Below are 19620 nucleotides of genomic sequence, written 5' to 3'. Positions count from 1 at the left end.
AGATGAAAAACAATCTTCAGCCTTGTGAATATTCTGCCAGTAAAATGGTGGTGATGGGAAGGGGAGAGGATGGTGGTGTAAATAGTGAATGTACCGGGTACCAACTGTAATATTAGAGTTTTGTTGCTAGGAAGAGCATTCTTAATGGCATGACAACAATAATTATGTTGGCTTTTTGAGTAGCATGTGTTCTCTATTGAGAAATGGAAGGTTAAACAGAATGGGTGAATATTATTGAGAAACAAGTTAGGAATGGGTGAGGTTTTTATAGTTAAAATACACCCGTATAAGGAAAGATTCTAAAATAATTGGTGATTACATATATTTATTTAAAAATTATTATTATTGTTTCACCTAAGCTCCTGTGGTTAAATTTGATGGAAGGGGAGGATGAATGCAGACATGATTTTAAAGTTTAGAAATCTTCCACTGTGCTTATGACAACTCTATACACATTTTACCAGAGCTTGCTTGCTTTGTTTGTTACTCTTTTGGGAGGGTGCTTACACATATATTTGGCAATTGTGATATGCTGACTTAATGGGTATAAATGTGGTTTATGGCTAAGCCAACACTTTGCCAACATAGAAGTTGTTTTATTAATGTAGAAATATTAAAAATAGAAATTACTCTTTTTCCCCCCTCCTTTAAATAAATTATACAATCATGGTCATCATTTGTCTTTTTAGTTTATTTGGAAGAACTTGAAAAACAAGAATCTGAAGTTTAAAAAAAAATTCATGGCTTAGGAAGACTGTACTTGCCCCAGGAGTTTAATAGTTTATAGTATCATGTAGCATTACCACCACATTCTGCAATTCCTTGTTCTCTAATCACCTAAATTGTTAAAAAGTCTTTGACTGTTTTATTTTAAATAGTTATTTGAAGCATGGCATGAGTCTTAAAGATATTTGGCATTTACCTATAGTCAGTATTCCCATGTATTTATTGGTAAAAAGGATGAAGAGACCCTGTTTTTCTTTAAAGAGGAGAGAAGCTACTTGTGAGAAACCAAGTTATCATTTGTCACGATTGATTTTAGTTCACTGTCTGCAGTATAGCATGATTGTATGTATGTATGTATGTATGTATGTATGGCTGTGTCGGGTCTTCATTGCTGTGCGCGGGCTTTCTCTAGTTGCGGTGAGCGGGGGCCACTCTTCATTGCTGTGCGCAGGCTTCTCATTGCGGTGGCTTCTCTTGTTGCAGAGCACGGGCTCCAGGCACGCCGGCTTCAGTAGTTGTGGCTCGCAGGCTCTAGAGCGCAGGCCCAGCAGTTGTGGCACACGGGCTCAGCTGCTCCGCGGCCTGTGGGGTCTTCCCAGACCAGGGCTCGAACCTGTATTCCCTGAATTAGCAGGCAAATTCTTAACCACTGCGCCACCAGGGAAGTCCCCTAGTGTGATCGTTTGATATCTCAGAGAACCGAGTGGAGGAACGATGTTTTTAATTATGTACAAAATGTGATAGACATATAAACAGTAATGTGATGTTCATAATAATCTTTCCATCTCATATTTTTAACCTGCTTAATGAGAATTGCTAGTCCTGTGACAGCTGGTAGTGGTTGAATTATTATTTTTTTTCAGACAATATTGTAAAATGGGAAAAGCAAAACAAAAAATAAACTTTATTTTTGTAGACTCTTAAGGATCATTCATTGAGAATACATACAAATATGATTTAAGTTATATTATAATGGAATTTTGAGGTGTTTTTTTGACCTGAAGTAGAAAACATGTTATCTTAACAGATCGCAATACCACCTTGAAATTTAATTTTTTTTTTTTTTTTTTTTTTTTTTTTTTTTTTTTACCTTTAACAGAATGGAGGGGTGTCCATTGAATATCCTTTAGCAGGGGAGGTGTGGAGCACTTCTTTTCAGAATGGCTCACTTCATAAGACAAAAAACAGTGGGGTGACAAAAGTTGTAATTTATTTTTTGGTTTTATATTTTGGAGAGAGAGAAAAATGTCAACTTACCCATTTTAAAAATTAAGGACAGAGAACATTATTGAATGAATAAAGAAACAAACGAGTCTGATTTGTATGTTATTGCCAGTTAAGAGGAAGACATATCTGTTGCAAGAGAGTGCCCTTCTGCAGATTTTAGGAATAAACCCTACAGTGAATACTTTCCTTTTAATTGAGCTGCTGTTGGATAGATGGATTATAGTCAGCTTAACCATGGTAGAGACAAGGGTTGAGCATAATTTTAGTTCTTCATCTGCCACTACTTAATGTAAAAAAAAAAATCGTAAAAATTTATTTGATGCAAAAATTAGGTTTTTCAAGTTTTTGTTTCTTCTTGCCTTTTCCTAGCTAGAACACTCCAGGGATGTGGAAATTTATGGGGTTAGAGTAGGTGGGGAAGAGGCATATAGTAATAATGGTAATAGCTGGAAAAAAGGGTAGTAATCATTTATTAAACGTTTTCAGATACTAGTTCTAAGAGAGGAGAAAGCGGAGTGTGCTGTAGGGAGACTCTGATTAAATCATTCCCAGGAAGGTCCTGAGTGAACAGAAAGCACTTCACTCTGCCTCAAATTTTTTCAAACTCTATTACTATTCTTCAGTGAACTCATGAACAAAATCGGACAATACTTATTAATACAGAAGAGTTGAGCCCAGAGTGCTGAGAGCTATGCTTCCCAGTCCATCTAGGCTGAGTCCAGGGAGGGTTGAGGAGGTCCTGAGATAAGGGGCTTGAGAAGCTGAGAATCTGCATTCACACTAAGCATTGCCCACATCTGCTGTTGTAAAATGTGAATGGATGTTGTGATTAATAAGGTTCACAATTAGTCAAAAGTTAATGAAATATCGGTGCCTTTGTAGGATTTCATTTTCTCAGGGAACGGATACTAAAAGGATCATCTCTTGTTGTGTATGTGTTTTTGACATTTTTGGTGTTAAAAGGGGTCCTTATACTGGAATAGATATGAAGTAGTATCCTATATCTTTAGCATCCCACATAGCTAGCACATAGTTGACTTCACAAGTTGCTAGCTACCTTTTAAAGAAGAGGAAAAAAAAGGAGAGGGAGAAAGTATCATAAAAATAATTATGCTGTGGCTTATATTCTACCAACGCTATATAAACAGAATTGGTGAGAAGTCATGGAGTTTGGTATGTTGCCCCTCCCCCAGTATAAGGGCATTTGAAATAACATAAAGAACCGGTGCTATTTTTGTGTATATATTTTAATTCCTTTTCTTAATTTGGAGCCTCTTTGGTGAAGAGAAAAGGACATATTATTTTGTTTGTTTGTAACCTATTTAAACTTTGATTCTGTTTCCTGATGCCTCTTGGGAGGGTTGCCACATTACAGCCAGAGCAAACTTTTCAGAATGCAGATCTGCTCAGGTAGGTGACTCCGCTTCACAAACTCTTCTGCTGTCTTCCCATTGTTCTTGGAATAAAGGTAAACTCCATACCTGGGCCATTGAGCACCTGTACTCTCCAGCCTAGACTCACACTCCTTGACTTTGGTCATGTTCCTCCTGCCTTGCTGTTTTGCTGCTTCCAGCCCTCTCACCTCAAGGAAGCCCTGCCTAGGTCAGATTATGCCTGTTACAAGCCACTACAGAGCCATGCATCTCTCCTTTGCAGCATTTGTCACAGCTGCTATTTGACAGTGGGGAGTATCGGTGACATTTGGTCTTCTTACGGGTTTACTTACTATTTGCCCCAACTTATGATCTTAAATATAGAAGTGCTCTCATCACAAAATATTTTAATTTTATGTCATCATTTGCAGCTTATAAATTATGAACTTTGTGGGAAGACGTTTTACGTTATAGGGAGATACCTATTTCTATGGTATTGGCATAGATTAATAAATTATAGCCATATATTGTTATAGTCAATTATATATATGTAATCATATGGTCAAGTATAATCATAAGCTAATTTAGCTCTTATGAACTGTCTAGGTTACAAATCTTAGGTTTTTCTATCAACATAAAAATGTACAGTTTATTATTATTTTATATATATATATTTTACATTTGTTTTAATGTAAAATAGAAATTAAAGTAAATCTGAACACTTTTTCCATCTTTGTGCCATACTGGTAACATCAAACCATATAGCCTTTTATTTCCCAAATGTCAGTATTTTGAATATCATCTTGGTGCTTTGTCATGGTTGCACTCCACCCTCTACTGTTACTTACTTAATATCTTTTTGTTTATTTTTTACTGTGATAAAATACATGCGACATAAAATTTTATAATGCTCTTTAAATGTTAATTTTCTTTAAAAGGGAATCTTTCTGTCACTACCAGAACGGGAGAAACAGTATCATTTGCCTTTAAAAACAATTACTGTTAAACCTGTCTAGATTCTGTTGTCTGATAAAGGCTTCAGGCCTGAGCCATATGCTCCCTCTGTTTACGAGGGAAATTAAATTGGCCAGTGTCATAAAAGCACTTAAGTATGTGTTAGCACCAAAGTGAAACTTGCTCTTTGATATACTTAGATAGATTTAAAGAAACTTAGGAAAGGAGTAGTTTTCTCAGTATGTGATTCAATACCTAGTCCAAAGTATCACCTAAGATTATTTTATATACCAGCAGTGGCACTTCATCACTTTGGGATCCCCCTTCCCCCAAAATGGTAGTTCAGGGAAATTTTGAACAAATGTGAGCAGCTATTATAAGAATAATAACGGGCTTCCCTGGTGGCGCAGTGGTTGAGAGTCCACCTGCCGATGCGGGGGACGCGGGTTCGTGCCCCGGTCCGGGAGGATCCCACGTGCCGCGGAGCGGCTGGGCCCTGAACCATGGCCACTGGGCCTGCACGTCCAGAGCCTGTGCCCCGGCAACAGGAGAGGCCACAGCAGTGAGAGGCCCGCACACCGGGGGGAAAAAAAAAAAAGAATAATAACAATGGCAACAATAAAAAATAGCTCTAAATAATCATATTGCAGATTCCCTTTGAGGCAGAATTCTTTATGTGCCAGTAGTTGGAAGAAATTAAGACTAATTTTAGTATAGATTACATTTGTCATCTATCCATCCTCCATTCATCCATCCACCATTTATCAGCAGCTGCTATGTACTAGCCCCTCAGTTATTGGGAAATCAGGGAGCAGCAACGGCAGCACAAAAGCAGAAGAGGCTTTGGTGGGTGGCTTACCCCTGACATACCTTGGTCGTTTTCTTGGGTGTGCAGTGCTGAGTTACTGTATCATGGATGACTCTATGGTGGGAGGCCGTTGGCACTCTTTGAAATAATTATAAATAACCAGTAATTGCATTTTAGGGGAATTTTTATATTAAGACTAGTGCTGTGGTGTAAAGAGTTACAAACACAGTTGTCTCCCGATGGCCACTATAAATGAGCCATGAGGGCCTCTTAGGGACTCTGGCAACCTGGAGACCACAACCCCGTCTAAAGAGGTGACAGCTGATTAGCTTCTGCTGATAACTGCCATGTTGAAATACAGACCAAGTTGTGCCAGTTCTTGTGATGTTTAGGAAAAGTTGAAAATTTGCTTTTCATGTAACATCTGTTTATTTTAAATGATGGTGCAGATTAAAAAACAAAACAAAACACAAACTTGTACCAGTCATTTAAAAAAAAGTATCTAAATTCTGTTCATGATAAACATTCTTCTACTGTACTGTAGCACATTGATTTACAATTTGTGAACCACAGACCTGTGCAGATTTGCTGAGTTTCAAATCCTGTGAGTACTAAGCATAATCTATAGAATACAAGTCAAACAATTGTCTTGTTAAGGGATGTGTTTATGGGTTTCTCTGACATTCAACCGTGCAGAAGCACTGGTGACTACCCCTCTAATAACCACATACTAAGATAACAAAAATTCAGTAAGATATCAACTGTTTAGAGTAGGAAGATCCCCCAAAAGAGATGCATTTCTCAAATTGGGGAGCTGTTATCTTCATTTATTTATTCTACAAATATTTATTAAGTACCCGTTATGGTGGAACTTAAACTTTAGTAAATAATATGAAAATTACAGAGGTAGAACAGTGTTCTGCTTGTACAACTGCCACCTCATCCTTTTTCTCCTTTCCCCCTTTCCTTCTTTGTCCTCTTTGCCTCCATCCCTCTCCACAAAAAAGATTTTGAGGCTAGCTAGAATAATATCTACAGTGCAGTAGAAAAAGGGTCAGAGAAAATTCAGGTCAGGATAGAAGGTTCCGAAGGAGGACAGTCAGATGCACACCCCGATATGTGGTGTTTGCTGTGCAGCTCCTGAAGGTGACTGACAAATCTGGCTTTATGTTTTCCGACAGCCAAACTAAAGAAAAAAAAAGTAACATTGCTCTTATTATCTGTAAGGAGAAAATATACTAGTTTATTCAGGAGAACCAAACTTTCCATAATTACGATTATTATTATTTAACATAATCTTTCCCACATATCTCATAAGATACATTTATTCATTTTAGAAAATTCATATTAAAAAGAAAACAAAAAGCACCATGCTTTTATCATTAAAGGTCATTCACGGTTATTAATTTTTTAAATTTAATTTTTTTGTCTTAGTGTAATGTATACCTATAAAATTTAAGCAGATTTACTTTAACATTAATAACACCATCACCAACAAGAAAACCCAGTATCATACTGACAAATTATTTTGGAATTAGCGTTTTACACTTAACTTATGCAATTTTCCTGATGTTATTAATTAATCTTCAATAGCATCATTTTTTTAAATGCTATAATTTTAAAAGGCTGCACAGGACTGAGTCCATGATATGGATGGATGTACCATAATTTTATTTATTGAGTCTTGATCTTAGAAATGGAATCACTTACAAAGCCAACTTGCAAGGCTCTCGATAGAGGGTGTTAAATTGCCTCCAGAAAGTGCAGCTTTACACCCTCACCGGCAGTGTATAATGAACCTTGTTGTTTACACGCTGAGTGGGGATTCTTACATTGGTCTCTTTTTGAGTGTTGTGCAGGTGACTCTGAGCGATACGCCAGGCGGGTCGAACCATCAGTCCCTCTGCTCCTTGTCTCTTCCCTCTAGGAAAGCCACGTGTTGTTGTGGTACCTTTGGCGTTTCATCGGGTGTTCATAAGTGAAAGTGAGGCCAGTGCGATCCACTTTAACAAGACACGAGACACATTCAACTGTTGTATTCACTTAGGCATTTATTATTGATAAATGCCCTGGGTGCAGTTAGTGTTCATGCTGATGAATCTTAATTTTGTAAGAGATTTCAAGAAGTTAAATGACCTAAGCTTCTCACTCCAGACAGATGACATAACATTCAACACAGATGGTGGGTTTTCCCTTTTTGTTTTATTTATTTATTTATTTATTTTAAGATACAGGAATTAAGATTCTCAAACCTTCCTTGTTAAACCAGAGCCTTGTGGATGTAAGTATTCACTGACTATTGCAAAATTTAATCACCTTTTTAGTCAAGATCTTCCTTTTGACAAAATGCATTTTTCTTGCTGGAGTTTGAATCTTTTGCGGTGAGTAGGGCTAGGGAGTATGTTTTGTAGAGCAGGGGGACTGGAATCTAAAGTCCCAATCCTCAGGTTAGCCTTGCAGGCTGAGAATGCAGCATGGCAGAAGTCAGAGTGAAATGGAATGTCGTGGTACCATTTGGGAGCTGTAAATAATTCCATAAAGCTGGGAAGGAGGTAGAGGGAAAGATTGGAAAATAGGTGAGAGAGACATGATGTACTCGTGTGGCAAGGACTCTTCTATGCAGTGGTAAGGTTTTTTAATTCTGTGCTGTCGTTTACAAGGATCATTGAAAGGTTTCAGTAATGGAGGTGTTCTGCCTATGTTGAGAACAGGTACATGCTCCTTAGGGCATAAAGTAAGGTCTCTTAAGGAAGTTCAAAGAAATGCATTTTTTTTCTTCTAGGATTGAAGGTTGCAGTATATATCCTGTAGAGTTGGTGACCAAATGTTGTTCTTCTGTTCTGGAAATGGGTAGAAAAATTATAGCAGTATTTACCATTTGAGTGAGAGAGGGCAGATGAATTCCTTGATTCTGGGAGGATTACCAAGAGAGGCTATAAAATATGTTTTTCTCCAAGGCTTTAAAAAGATGGTGGTTCCTTATTTGTTTGGATGGGTAGAGATACTCTGAAGACAGATAGTTGGCCTCCTGAATCTTAAGTATTTTTTCTATGTTATATATGGTTAATCATGATTGCAAGATTCCTGATAATTATGAATATGAAATATTAAAAATATGAAATGTTCATCTCAAAATGTTCTATCAACAATTTGTGACAGAAGTCTTTTCCCAGTGGATGTATAAAGCATCACTTCAGTAAATTATTTAAAACATTCTAGGCCAGTGCTGTACGGTAGACTTTCTGTAGTGATGGAAGGCTCTATAATATAGGCATGCCTTACAGAGCATCAGATAAGTGGCTCTCATGACCAAAGAATAAATTTTAAATTTTATTTGACTTTAATTTAAAATTTAAAGCACTGAATAATATTTTCAGATGAGAATGCCCGTGACCTCTGTTGTTTTAAACTTTCTTTTTTCATTTAGAAAATTATATATATATATATATTTTTTAAAAATAAATTTATTTGTTTTAGTTTTGGCTGCGTTGGGTCTTCATTGCTGCACACGGGCTTTCTCTAGTTGTGGGGAGTGCGGGTGACTCTTGGTTGCAGTGCACGATCTTCTCACTGCGGTGGCTTCTCTAGTTGCGGAGCACCGGCTTTAGGCACGTGGACTTCAGTAGTTGTGGCACGTGGGCTCAGTAGTTGTGCATTGCGGGCTCTAGAGCTCAGGCTCTGTAGTTGTGGCACATGGGCTTAGTTGCTTCGCGGCATGTGGGATATTCCGTCACGAGGGATCGAACCTGTGTCTCCTGAATTAGTAGGCGGATTCTTAACCACCGCGCCACCAGGGAAGCCCTCCTTATTGTTTTTCTTTCCTGATCTTCACCCTATCCTATTCCATTTTCTTATTATTTTGCTCTTTTTATGCTGACAGTATTATAGTGTATGGGTAAAAGTTTATTTCCTTTATTTTAACTCAGATTGGTCATATAAAGGAGATTGCATTCACTATTTGTCCTTTGATAAACATATTTTTAGTTTTTTGCTTAGTCCCCCTTCCTCTTTTAAGGGAGAAAAATATCACTTAATTATTTGCCATCACACCATTTAACTAAGTTTTAAGTCTTCTTTTTAATGTTCTACTAACTTAACAGTGTCTATTAATAGGAAAAGCAATAACTTAGTTTCCTAAATGTTCGGTTTTAAAGAGAAATATAAAACGAGATAGACAAATTTCCAAGTCTGCGTTATCTGATGAATTCGTGGTTTAAGGTATTCAACACGTATACACATAAGCAGATTATTCTCAGTTTGTTCTTGATACTGTTTTAGCCAGAGCTTAAAAAAAAAAAAACCCAAGGACTTCCCTGGTGGTCCTGCATGACCCATGGCACAGCCAAAAACAAAAAACAAAATTTGATTTGAAAATCAGTTCTTGTCCCCCTCACTAGTCTTTTCCCCTCACTAGCCTCCCCCCGCCCTTAACAGTTTAGTAGTGATTTATGATAGTATTCTTTGGACTCCGAATGAAAAGGGACATCCTGTTTTGGGGATCGGGATAATCCTTAGCTTGCAGGAGGAGCCTCTGTTTAATGCTGGGCTGAAGAAGGTTTACAGTTACGTTGACTACAAAGTTATATTCATTTATGGAAAAGGAAGTCTGATGGGATTAAACATAGAATTGTGGAAGAAAGATTTTTATTTTGTTGCTCAGCTCAATCTTTTTAAGAAAAAGAGGGCTTCCCTGGTGGCGCAGTGGTTGAGAGTCCGCCTGCCGATGCAGGGGACACGGGTTTGTGCCCTGGTCCAGGAAGATCCCACATGCCGCGGAGCGGCTGGGCCCGTGAGCCATGGCTGCTGAGCCTGCGCGTCCGGAGCCTGTGCTCGGCAACGGGAGAGGCCGCAACAGTGAGAGGCCCACGTACCGCAAAAAAAAAAAAAAAAAGAGAGAGAGATTCAATGCTTGCTTGCTTTTGCTTTTTGCATATTTTATTAGTTTTAATTTGACAGTCTGTTTGAATAAATGAAAGACTTCTCTAGAGGAATGCTTGGCTGCCTGTGATACAATACATAAACACCTTGGTTTGTTATATGTGATTTTCTTTTCAGTTTAGGACTGTCATTTTTTTCTGAGTTTTTGTAGGTGAAGGGAGAGTGTATTGATGGATTTATTGCTGTTGTGGTATCTTTGTATACTTCTCTTTCACTGTAGATGCAAATATCTATTTCACAGTGAACAAATCAAGAACTTGTGTGTAATGAGCTGTGCAGTGTCCAGTTCACCTTTGTTCCTCCACGGTCACATCCCCCTTAGAAGTTTCTGCTGCTGTTGCTGCCCTGAAGTCAGCCGTGTTCCCAGCAGCAGCTTAGGCCCTCTTTTGTGGTCCCCTGGGGAAAAATAGTTATTATCCCCCGCTTCTCTCAGTGTTACTATAAAATATTTAATGGCTGGTGACAAAGATGGAACTGATTTTCATAGTAGTAAAACTTACCGCTAATCACCCGTCTGATTGTTTAATGGAATCACAGATTTTTATGGAGAACATTAAAGGCCTTCTGTTTCTTAGGACTAGATGTTATGAAGTATCTGTTTGTAGAAATACTTTTAAATAAATGCAAATCAAGCATTTTCCAGGGAATTTCTTCAAATTTAATATTTTAAAAGTGGATCCACAGATGTTAACTTTTTCTAAAGTGGAGGCTCTCTCTCGTTACCTGATGTGACTTGGTACTTTATGTGACTCTGAACTTCTAAATTCCCATTAAGGGTTCAGTGGCATCACTCCTTGAATGTATGTAAGTTAAAAGCTGTATGTCTGCAAATGTGAAATTATGTAATGACTGACATCATGTCCCCCAGCAAGCCCAACACAGCCAACAGCAGCCTTTTCTCCAGTGATACAACACATAAGTTTTCTTTTCTTGCACTGTTTGCATTTGAGGGCATGTGGTGCAAAATAATGTGTTTAAATTTAAACACTAGAATAACATTCAGCTCAATGTTAGAATCATGCTTTGAGAAGCACATGGGCAACAAGAGCTCATGTGAAGGAATCGAAGATTTATCGTCATGTCTCATGTCGTTCCAAGTCATAGGCTTATTAAAAGGAATGTTTGGAGCAATTGCCACATTATCAACATTATTATTTTCCCTCTGACTTTAATATAGTTGAGATGGTGAAGGTAAAAGTGCATTTATGAATGATGCGGCTCAGTTATAACGATTCATTTTCATTAAATAATCAAAAGCATTTAACTCGTTCTTTTGACCGGGCATATATAGATGAATGTAATAATGAAAATTATCATAGCAAGAAGGGAAATTGGAGATCCATTGTATCCTCCACCCTTGTTTTCTGCATAAGAAAAAGTGATGCCTGAAATAGTGAAGTGTTGCATCTAAGATTCCAGATAGGATTCTTGTAAACCAGTAACTTTCAGTATTTAAATTTGGAGTCTTGGAACATTGCGTAATGCAATTGGTTTGCCCAGTTCCCTTTCTCTTCTTTAAGAAAACCAAGAATGATTATTTTAAATTATACTAGTACTGTTTTTTTTATATCTGCTCTAGCCAGAGCATGGAATAATGTTAAATGCCTTTCGTTTTATAGCACATTTTCCTATTCACTGTTAATTCTTTAAGAAATGCTTGTAGAAGCATACTGTAGATGGTTCTATTCCCACTTTGTAGGTAAAAAAAACAGTATGTTTATGATTTAACAATGTCACACCTCAGTTAGTGGTAAAAGTACCCTCAGAGCCATGTTTTGCAGCTCCAACCCCTGTGCTCAGGGCACATTGTCTGAAAACAGAGATTTTGAGTATTTTTATGTAGTAGGTGTCCTGAGTCAGGTTGCATGCATTTAATAAGAATTCATACTCTTCATTTATTTCTCCAGTAACTTCAACAGGTAAGTACCAAAAAAGGAAAGAGATTAGGAGTGCCAACCTTTGCCATGAAACAGAGCAGGTATGACTAGCACACATGGACAGAAGTCACACTTTTGCTGTCTTCTACCCTATTGCTCACCCTGGTTAACCGTGGTGTATCTCCGTGCTTCACACTCAGCTCCCTGGTTCTGCGAACCATTCGCATAAAGGGAAAGCTTCCCTTTTCTGGAAATGCCACTCATCAGCAGATTTCACTCGTAGGCAATCCCTTTTCTCCTGACAGTCCTAGGCAAATGAAAGGTTGTTGTCACTAATTGGCCACCTTTCAAAATTGGTAAAATTTATAGTTGATTGTCTTCAGTATTCAAAATATCTGGCTCTAAAATAGATAGATAGGCTAAATACAGAAGGTTTCTTTGTTAGTGTAGAAATCGGAATAGAGGATGAAGTAAAAGTGACCCTTCTCAGTTTCTCGTTTGATTTCTTCTTGCATACGTTGGCCCTTCCTCGGGCTCTCAGTCTGAGGTCTGTTTCTCTTCTCATGCATTCTCTCCGAAGATGGTCTCACCTTTCATGTTTCATTTCTCACGTTGCCATGGTGTTGAGTACCATCTGTGAACTGACTGCCGAATTTATACCTCCGGCTCTCCATTCTGAGCTACGGACATACATATCCAGCTGCCTACTTTACACCATTACCTAAATGTCTGCTGAAACGTCAAAATTTAACCCGCCCTAAACCAAACTCATTATCTTGTTAATCCTTCCTCACTGTGCTGGTAGGTAGGTTATAAGGCCAGTCTGTGCTTCACTTTTCTGTCTTGTAAAATGTGTTTGTAGGGGGAGGGAAAGAGAATAAATAATCCTTTTGGTTTATGGCTGCCCTTATGTGCTCTTGGGTCAATGACAAAAATTACCCTGTGCGTAACCCGCCTCTGTGGGTTTAAAAGTGCATCATAAATATCTTTGAAAGAAAGCAGAAGGCAACAGGAAACTTCGGGAGGTCTATACAAGAATAAAAGGAAGTCCCCTAATCTTATCCCAGCAGATAGTGAGCAGTTTTGCTGAGATGTATATGTAATTTTCAAGCTTTTCTTTGTAGCAGCTGCTGGAGCCACTGTCACCTCTTGGCCAGACTTCTTGCTCATGTTACTTCTTGACTGCCAGGCTCTACAACTTTGGGGCCTACTGTGACTGGGAATGGCCCTTCTAGCTCTAAAATTTTGTCACTCTGCTCATTTTAATTAAAAAAAGTGAATATTTGTAACTGTCTATAGACTCAAAAGCCTCAGCGTTAATGTATCTCATTTTCCTTACAGTTTACATCTAGTTGGTCACTAGGTCCTGTCGATTCCTTTGCAGAAGTCCTTGCCAAATTCGTCTGCTCCCCTGTGACTTTGTCATACTGCTTTTTTACTCAGCCATTCCTAGGCTCGGGCTTCAGATGCTGCTCTCTTTCTGACTGCTGCTGGCCTCTCGCCCTTTGCCCCACCTCCAGGATCACGTTCCTTAAGAGACTCTTCAGTGTAGCTTAAGTAGGTCTTTCACAGTCTGGTGCTCCTCCTCTGGAGTTCTTACTGATCTGCCGTCGTTGGTGCTTTCACCCTTTTATCTTCCTAACAGACTCTTCGCTCTGTCTTGACCTCAGACTGCTCAGGTGCCGCCGCTCCTCTCACACCCTGAGGGCGCTTCTTCCCGGTTCCGTCTCCCGGTGTGCCATTTACACTTCTGCACTAGACGCAAGAGACAAGGAGTTTTACCTATCTTTATGTTCCTGTTACCGAGAGCATCTTTTGGCCCATATAGTCAACATAAATGTTTATTTGAATAAAGGTCTTTAAAAATTTCTTTCCCAATTAGTAAGAAAGTTTTCGCTAAGAAAAAGTTATTTTTGTCTTTTTTATTAGAAAATGCTGGGCAGTATCTTCTTGTTTTACTCTCTTCTGAAAAGCGTTGCGAAATGTTTCTTTCTGTAGCTGTTTTACCCTACCTCCCTGTGCTCAGAGACCTTGAAGGACCGCCGTGCTGTCAGTGGGGCCTCCAGTGCCTTCTCTCGGGTATACCCTTTACTGCTGGAAACACCTACCTGTTGTCGAATTGCCAGTGAGCCATGAGCCTTGGCAGCATACTCGGTTAATGTCAGAGTTGGCACTTCATCTCATGCTACCTGTTGGTCTACTGTTCTTTCCTTTGCCTCTGACTGAAGGCAGCATCCGGAAGAGTAGGCAAAGCTCCCTAGATTGGATTGAGAATATTTTATTTATGCCAGTTCTCACATTTAAATTTAGGTGATCTGCTGAACTGCATATATTTATTAATGTGCTCTAATTTATAGATAAAATAATCTGTATAACTGAAATATAAAGTTTTATACCTTCTCTCAAATTCAGAGTTTATTAAAATTCTCACCTTTGTTCACAGCCCTAAATTCACCATTTATTATTTAAAGGTGTTTTGCGAGTGATTTTAGGGTTTTAATTTTAATCTTGCCACCTTTGCTCCTTCTCACATTCCCCAACTGTAAAGTGACTCATCTAGACTTGGAGGATTGATCGGAATGTAAAAATGTCCAGGCTTTTTGAAGCTTTGCCACACCTTCTAGCAGAGTAAATAACATAATGAAATAGATTTGTATATTTAAAATGCTACTTTCTTGGCAAACTGAAAATCTTTCTAGCTTTCTGTTCTTATATTTGCTTTATAGCTGCAGTCAAGCCAAAGGTTACTCCTCTTAAGGATTGGAGATCCGACTTGCCTTAAAGATTCGTTGGTGAGCGCAGTTGACTGTTCAGCTGTTCAGCTGTTCAGCTGGCTGCTGCAGACCAGCCTAGGCCACATCTCTCGAGTGGATTTAAGCTAAAAATAGATGATTCATTTTGGGTTGGCAAAGCACAAAGTCTGGATTGTTTTTTGTTGCTTGTTTCAGATTGGACTTTGTGTGCCTATGAGTAGATCTTTGTGTATACATTAGAACCTAATAATGGTTACTTTGCTTTACTTACTGCTGTGGGGTTTTATCTACATCCTCCCCCTTCCCAAATTTCCAGTCTCTTCTTCACAAGCAGGCAAAGGAAGAGGGGATGTGTATCAGATAACTTAGAGCCCTAAAATGGAAGGGTCACTTGAGATCATGTTGTCCATTTTACAGATGAAGTAGCATACTTGGAAATGTCTGTCATTAACCAGGTTGATAATGGCACAAGATGGAAGTGACAGTGTGAAATATTTAATTTTTTTGTTTTAAAAATATACCAAACTTAATTTGGTCCTTGGGCTTGGAATAAGATTATCATGCAGAGTTGACAGTGGCCCTGAGGACATTTTCTAAAGGCAGATTTCCTTCTGCTGTCTTTAAGCATCTCCAAGTATCTTTGACAGGGGTGGTAGGGGAGTAAATGATGATAACCCTTAAGAAGTTGTTCGGTCGTTTTGCTGAAAGAGTTGAGGGGGCCTGTGAAGGAAGGAAGGGGAGAGTTGCCGTGGTAACAAAAGATCCTGTCTGACTTGATCTTCATCCTGCACAGAATCACTCTTTCCTGTAAAGGAAGGGATCATCTTGTGATGATGCGTTTATAGAATTTTAGAACTGAAAGCAGCATGATATGTTGGAAAGAGTATATGGCCTTCGGAGCTATGAACCAGAAACTAAATCCTAGCTAGCTACCTAACTTCTTTGTCTGAGTTTTCCTAATTTTTAAAATAAAGATGATAATGCCCACCTCACATGGAATTGTAAGGATTTAAGGAGATAATATATATATAAAATAGAGGCTTAAGAGGCGGTGGGTGGTATTGTTTTAGGAGAGAGAATGTGGCATAGAAAAATAGTGATGTTTTGTAATTAGGCCAGATTTTTTTTTGAGCTCGGATCACTGACTGACTTTGTTTACCTTGGGCAAGTAGTTAACCTTCTTTGGGCCCCAGTTTCTGTATCTGTATAAAGCAAATATAAGAATGCATAGCAGTTGGGTGCTCATGAAATTTAACTGAGATAATGTACATGAAGATAATGTATATAAAGTGTTCAGGACAAGATAACAATTCAGTAAATGGTCTAGGAGCTGGTAGATGCTGCAGAGAAGGTACGTCTAAATTTAGCCCCTCAGCCCTGTTACCTACCTCAGTTTGCCACCATCTAATTTTGGTATCAGGATTAGAATTCTTTAGAAGCAAAATTACAGAAAGAAATATACAGCCCATTCTTACCAACAATCTTTTTAAAAAAGTTTATTTTGTATTCTGACATCATTTCTCTGTTTTCACTTAGAGTTCTTGCATCTTCTTGCCTTTCAACTCTTCCCTCCAATTTGACAAAATGATTATTGAACATTTTTAAAAACTGAAACAAAATGATAATAAAAATAAAGATTACAGACTGAACTGGAGTAGTGCTGCCAAAGGTTACTTTTATTTAAGTACCTTAAACACTTAGGTAAATATTCAGTAAATAAATATATCAGATAGAAATATTTGATAAGTAAACATTTTGGTTAATATCAAGTAATATTTTCATTTGTAGTAGGTAAAGTCCTACAATAAATCAAGACCATATTTAAAATAAAACATATGGAGACATTGCCGTTTCAAAGCAATATTCTTTCTCATCGCCCAAAAATCTTTCCATTTTTGGAGACTAGTGAGGTTCAAAGGTCAGCTGTTAGTTCACTCGGTACTTTCTGAAACTACAATCTACGTTTAGGCTTTTAAAGTAATTTTTTTTTTTTTTTTCTTCTCCCTCCATTTGTCCCTGACTGTAATTTCTGGCCAGGATTTATATGGAGGGAACTCTATAAACCAGGCATAGTGTATGCTGCCTTGCGTGTTTTTTGTACCTCTTCTATATTCGTGGGACTCAGTTTGAAGAAATGTTTTAAAGTAGTTCATTCCATACTGCTTCCAGATAAAATGATTATTTCACTATTGCTCCATAAAAGGATAAAAATAAGTTTATAGGAAATTTACTTTTGACCTTTTAGTTTGTGCCCAATGTATTTGATCTAGAAGTTGAATTTACTGTAGGTAAAATATGATCAGTGGTGACAGGGAATGTGAGCAGGGTTCATCTTCAAAAGAGAATACTTTGAGAAAAGAGGTAAGGAAGTAGCCTGTAGGTAAGGAGCAATTGCTGACTAGGGCAGGAAGCCAACAATGAAGAAAAGTGAAGCTGCTGCAAAGCAAGATCCTGGCTTAAAAGGGGTGGGTGGGAGGGATTAAAAGCTCAGGAGCTCTGGCTTTCTTATTCTTATCAACCATTTATCGCTGTATTTAAATCTGTATTCAGAGTTTTCATACTTCCATATTTTTCTCTTTCTTTATATTGTAGAGTAGTGCTGTTCCTGTATCTGGTTCTGTCTAACTAGATTTTTTAAATTATGTCTTATTTTCTGCTCTCATCCCATTACATCTTATCAGCTTCTAGGAGTATGTTTGAAACAGTATATTTTGATGTTCAGGCTATTTTCCCCCTCTAGCCTTCTTAAGGGCTCTGACCCACTTACAGGGGGGAAAACCAAAAAGATGTGTTACTTTATTTTGGGTGTGAAAAACTGGATGTACTGCTTCAGTGGTGCCCTGATAATTCAGGGAAAAAGTCTTTTGTTCTGCATGTATTTTTTATTGAGTGACTTCCTGTGCAAAGATAAATTGTATCAACCTTTTTTCTAACTTCAGGAAGGTGTTATTTATATTATGTACTTTCTGATGCTAATTATATTGTAGGTTTTTGTTAAAATTTTCTCTTTTTTTTACACATACAATGTAATTTAATGAGCATGATGTTCTTGTGATGTTTTCTTTTTAAAACATTCTGTGAAATATAACAAGCATGCAATAAACTGAATAAAATGTATTAATTTCAGTATACAGCTCAATGAATATTTGCATATGCATATTTAAATATGTACATATGGGTACATATTTACCCAGGAAAGTTCCTTAGTGCCTTTTCCTAGCCAATCCTGGCCCCTAGGCACCAAGCAAAACCCTTATTCTGACTTCAAACACCATGGAATCATTTTACCTGTACAGGCATACTTCGGAGATGTGGGTTTGATTCCAGACCATTGCGGTAAAGCAAATATCAAAATAAACGGAGTTACTTGAATATTTTGGTTCCCCAGTGCATATGAAAAAAATGTTTTTCAATTTGCTAGGACTTAGGTTTTTCTTCTTCTCCTCTCCCTTCCCCCTCCTCCTTTTTAAAAGGTTTCTCTTTTTGCCAAGTGATAAAAATAAGTTGTACTAAATAAGTAAGAAAAATTTGTAATTCATATCCTCTTTGGACAAATGGGACTATTTCTTAAGTAGGGTTTCCTAAACAGTAGGCTCAGCTATTCTGATACATAGGGGAATTGTACAATTGGATTTGTCAGGGATTACCCCAATTTATGTATGTTTTCTTGGCTGACTTATTAATAGGGGAAGGAGGGAAAGAAGCCCTTTCACTCTCAGAGTATATTGGGTGATGAATTATGTGGCCGCCGTGCCCTGGCTTAATGACTTCATAGACCTCCAGTGTGGTCACAGTGTCTACGCTTTCTTATCTGAGGTCAAGATGTCCACTTGCACTGAAAGCTTGGAAAGGTGTGCTCCAGAATGGTTGTGGTTGTTTCTGTCTAGGTGGTGGAATTATAAATAATGTTACTTTCTTCAATGTCTTGATCTCTCATTTCTAACTTTCTACTAAATGAAATGATTCTGTTATTAAAACCAAAGCAAAACAACTAAACATGTTTTCAAAAATCGTTTAATTTTAACAACAATAAAAGGGAGACTGTGTAATGGTAAAGCCTATCAATCAAGCTTCTGCATGCCAAGCAGTACAAACTGACTGGCTATTTTGAATACAAATAGAAGATATTGGAATGATTGAAGAAGGTGATGGAACAACAGAAAAGCTAAGGGACAGCTAAGAGAGGCAGCAGATACCCCCATGCCACTGGCTCAGTCTAGGGATCTCACAGCTACTGGACCCACCACCACTGTAGCTGGACCCGTCTGACGTCCGTCCGACTTTGATTTTGCTGCCTGTGCCCTTGAGTGACTCTTTCAGAGTGAGAGTGTTCCAAGCTGAGCCTGGGCCTCCAGAGAGCAGGAAGAGACCACATCTCCCACTCCAGGAGGGGGAGGCAATGCTTTTTGATGACTTCCATTTGAGCATTTTTTTTTTTTTTTTTTTTTTTTTTTTTTTACCATCAGTTTACACCCAAGGGATGATGTTGATGATAAAAATAATAATGATGATCTAGTTATCTTGATATTCATTTATTAGGAATTTGAATGAGGCACGCAATGCCTTTAAAGGGAATCTGCTTTGACTTGAAAATGATTGTTAATTGCCACTAGTTGGAGTCTCAGGTAATGTTGCTTTGCTGTTGTTTACCCTGCATGATTCAGCCCTTACTTAGAACCTCTTGTCATTTCGTTGTCTGGTTGGCGGAGTATGGAATACTAGTAATTTTGACAGAGGGGTTGACTTAGATATATGACTTGCCTTTAACTCTGGGTTATTTTGCTCATGAGTTGTGTGAAACCTAATAATACTGTAGCTTTTTTAGAGCTTTAATTTTCAGAATGTACCACCCCTGTTATTGGCTGTTTATAAACATTTAAATGATTTTCTGTAAATCAGTCCAAGACTTAAATGTTTATAATGAACCTAAAACCAAGTACGAAAAAATATCTTCTGTTAATTGC

At 38.0% G+C, this 19620-nt stretch overlaps 1 protein-coding gene across 11 annotated transcripts in view; it reads left to right on the top strand.

Annotated features, from left to right (window-relative positions):
• Positions 1-19620, top strand: part of SRPK2 (SRSF protein kinase 2) — a 227021-nt gene that overhangs the window by 98060 nt on the left and 109341 nt on the right. The window lies entirely within an intron of this gene.

The sequence above is a fragment of the Kogia breviceps genome, chromosome 9 (genome assembly GCF_026419965.1).
Source record: "Kogia breviceps isolate mKogBre1 chromosome 9, mKogBre1 haplotype 1, whole genome shotgun sequence".
In the NCBI taxonomy this organism is placed as follows: domain Eukaryota; kingdom Metazoa; phylum Chordata; class Mammalia; order Artiodactyla; family Physeteridae; genus Kogia; species Kogia breviceps.
Note: the sequence above shows the minus strand (reverse complement) of the source record. Positions and strands in the feature narration are given on the sequence as shown.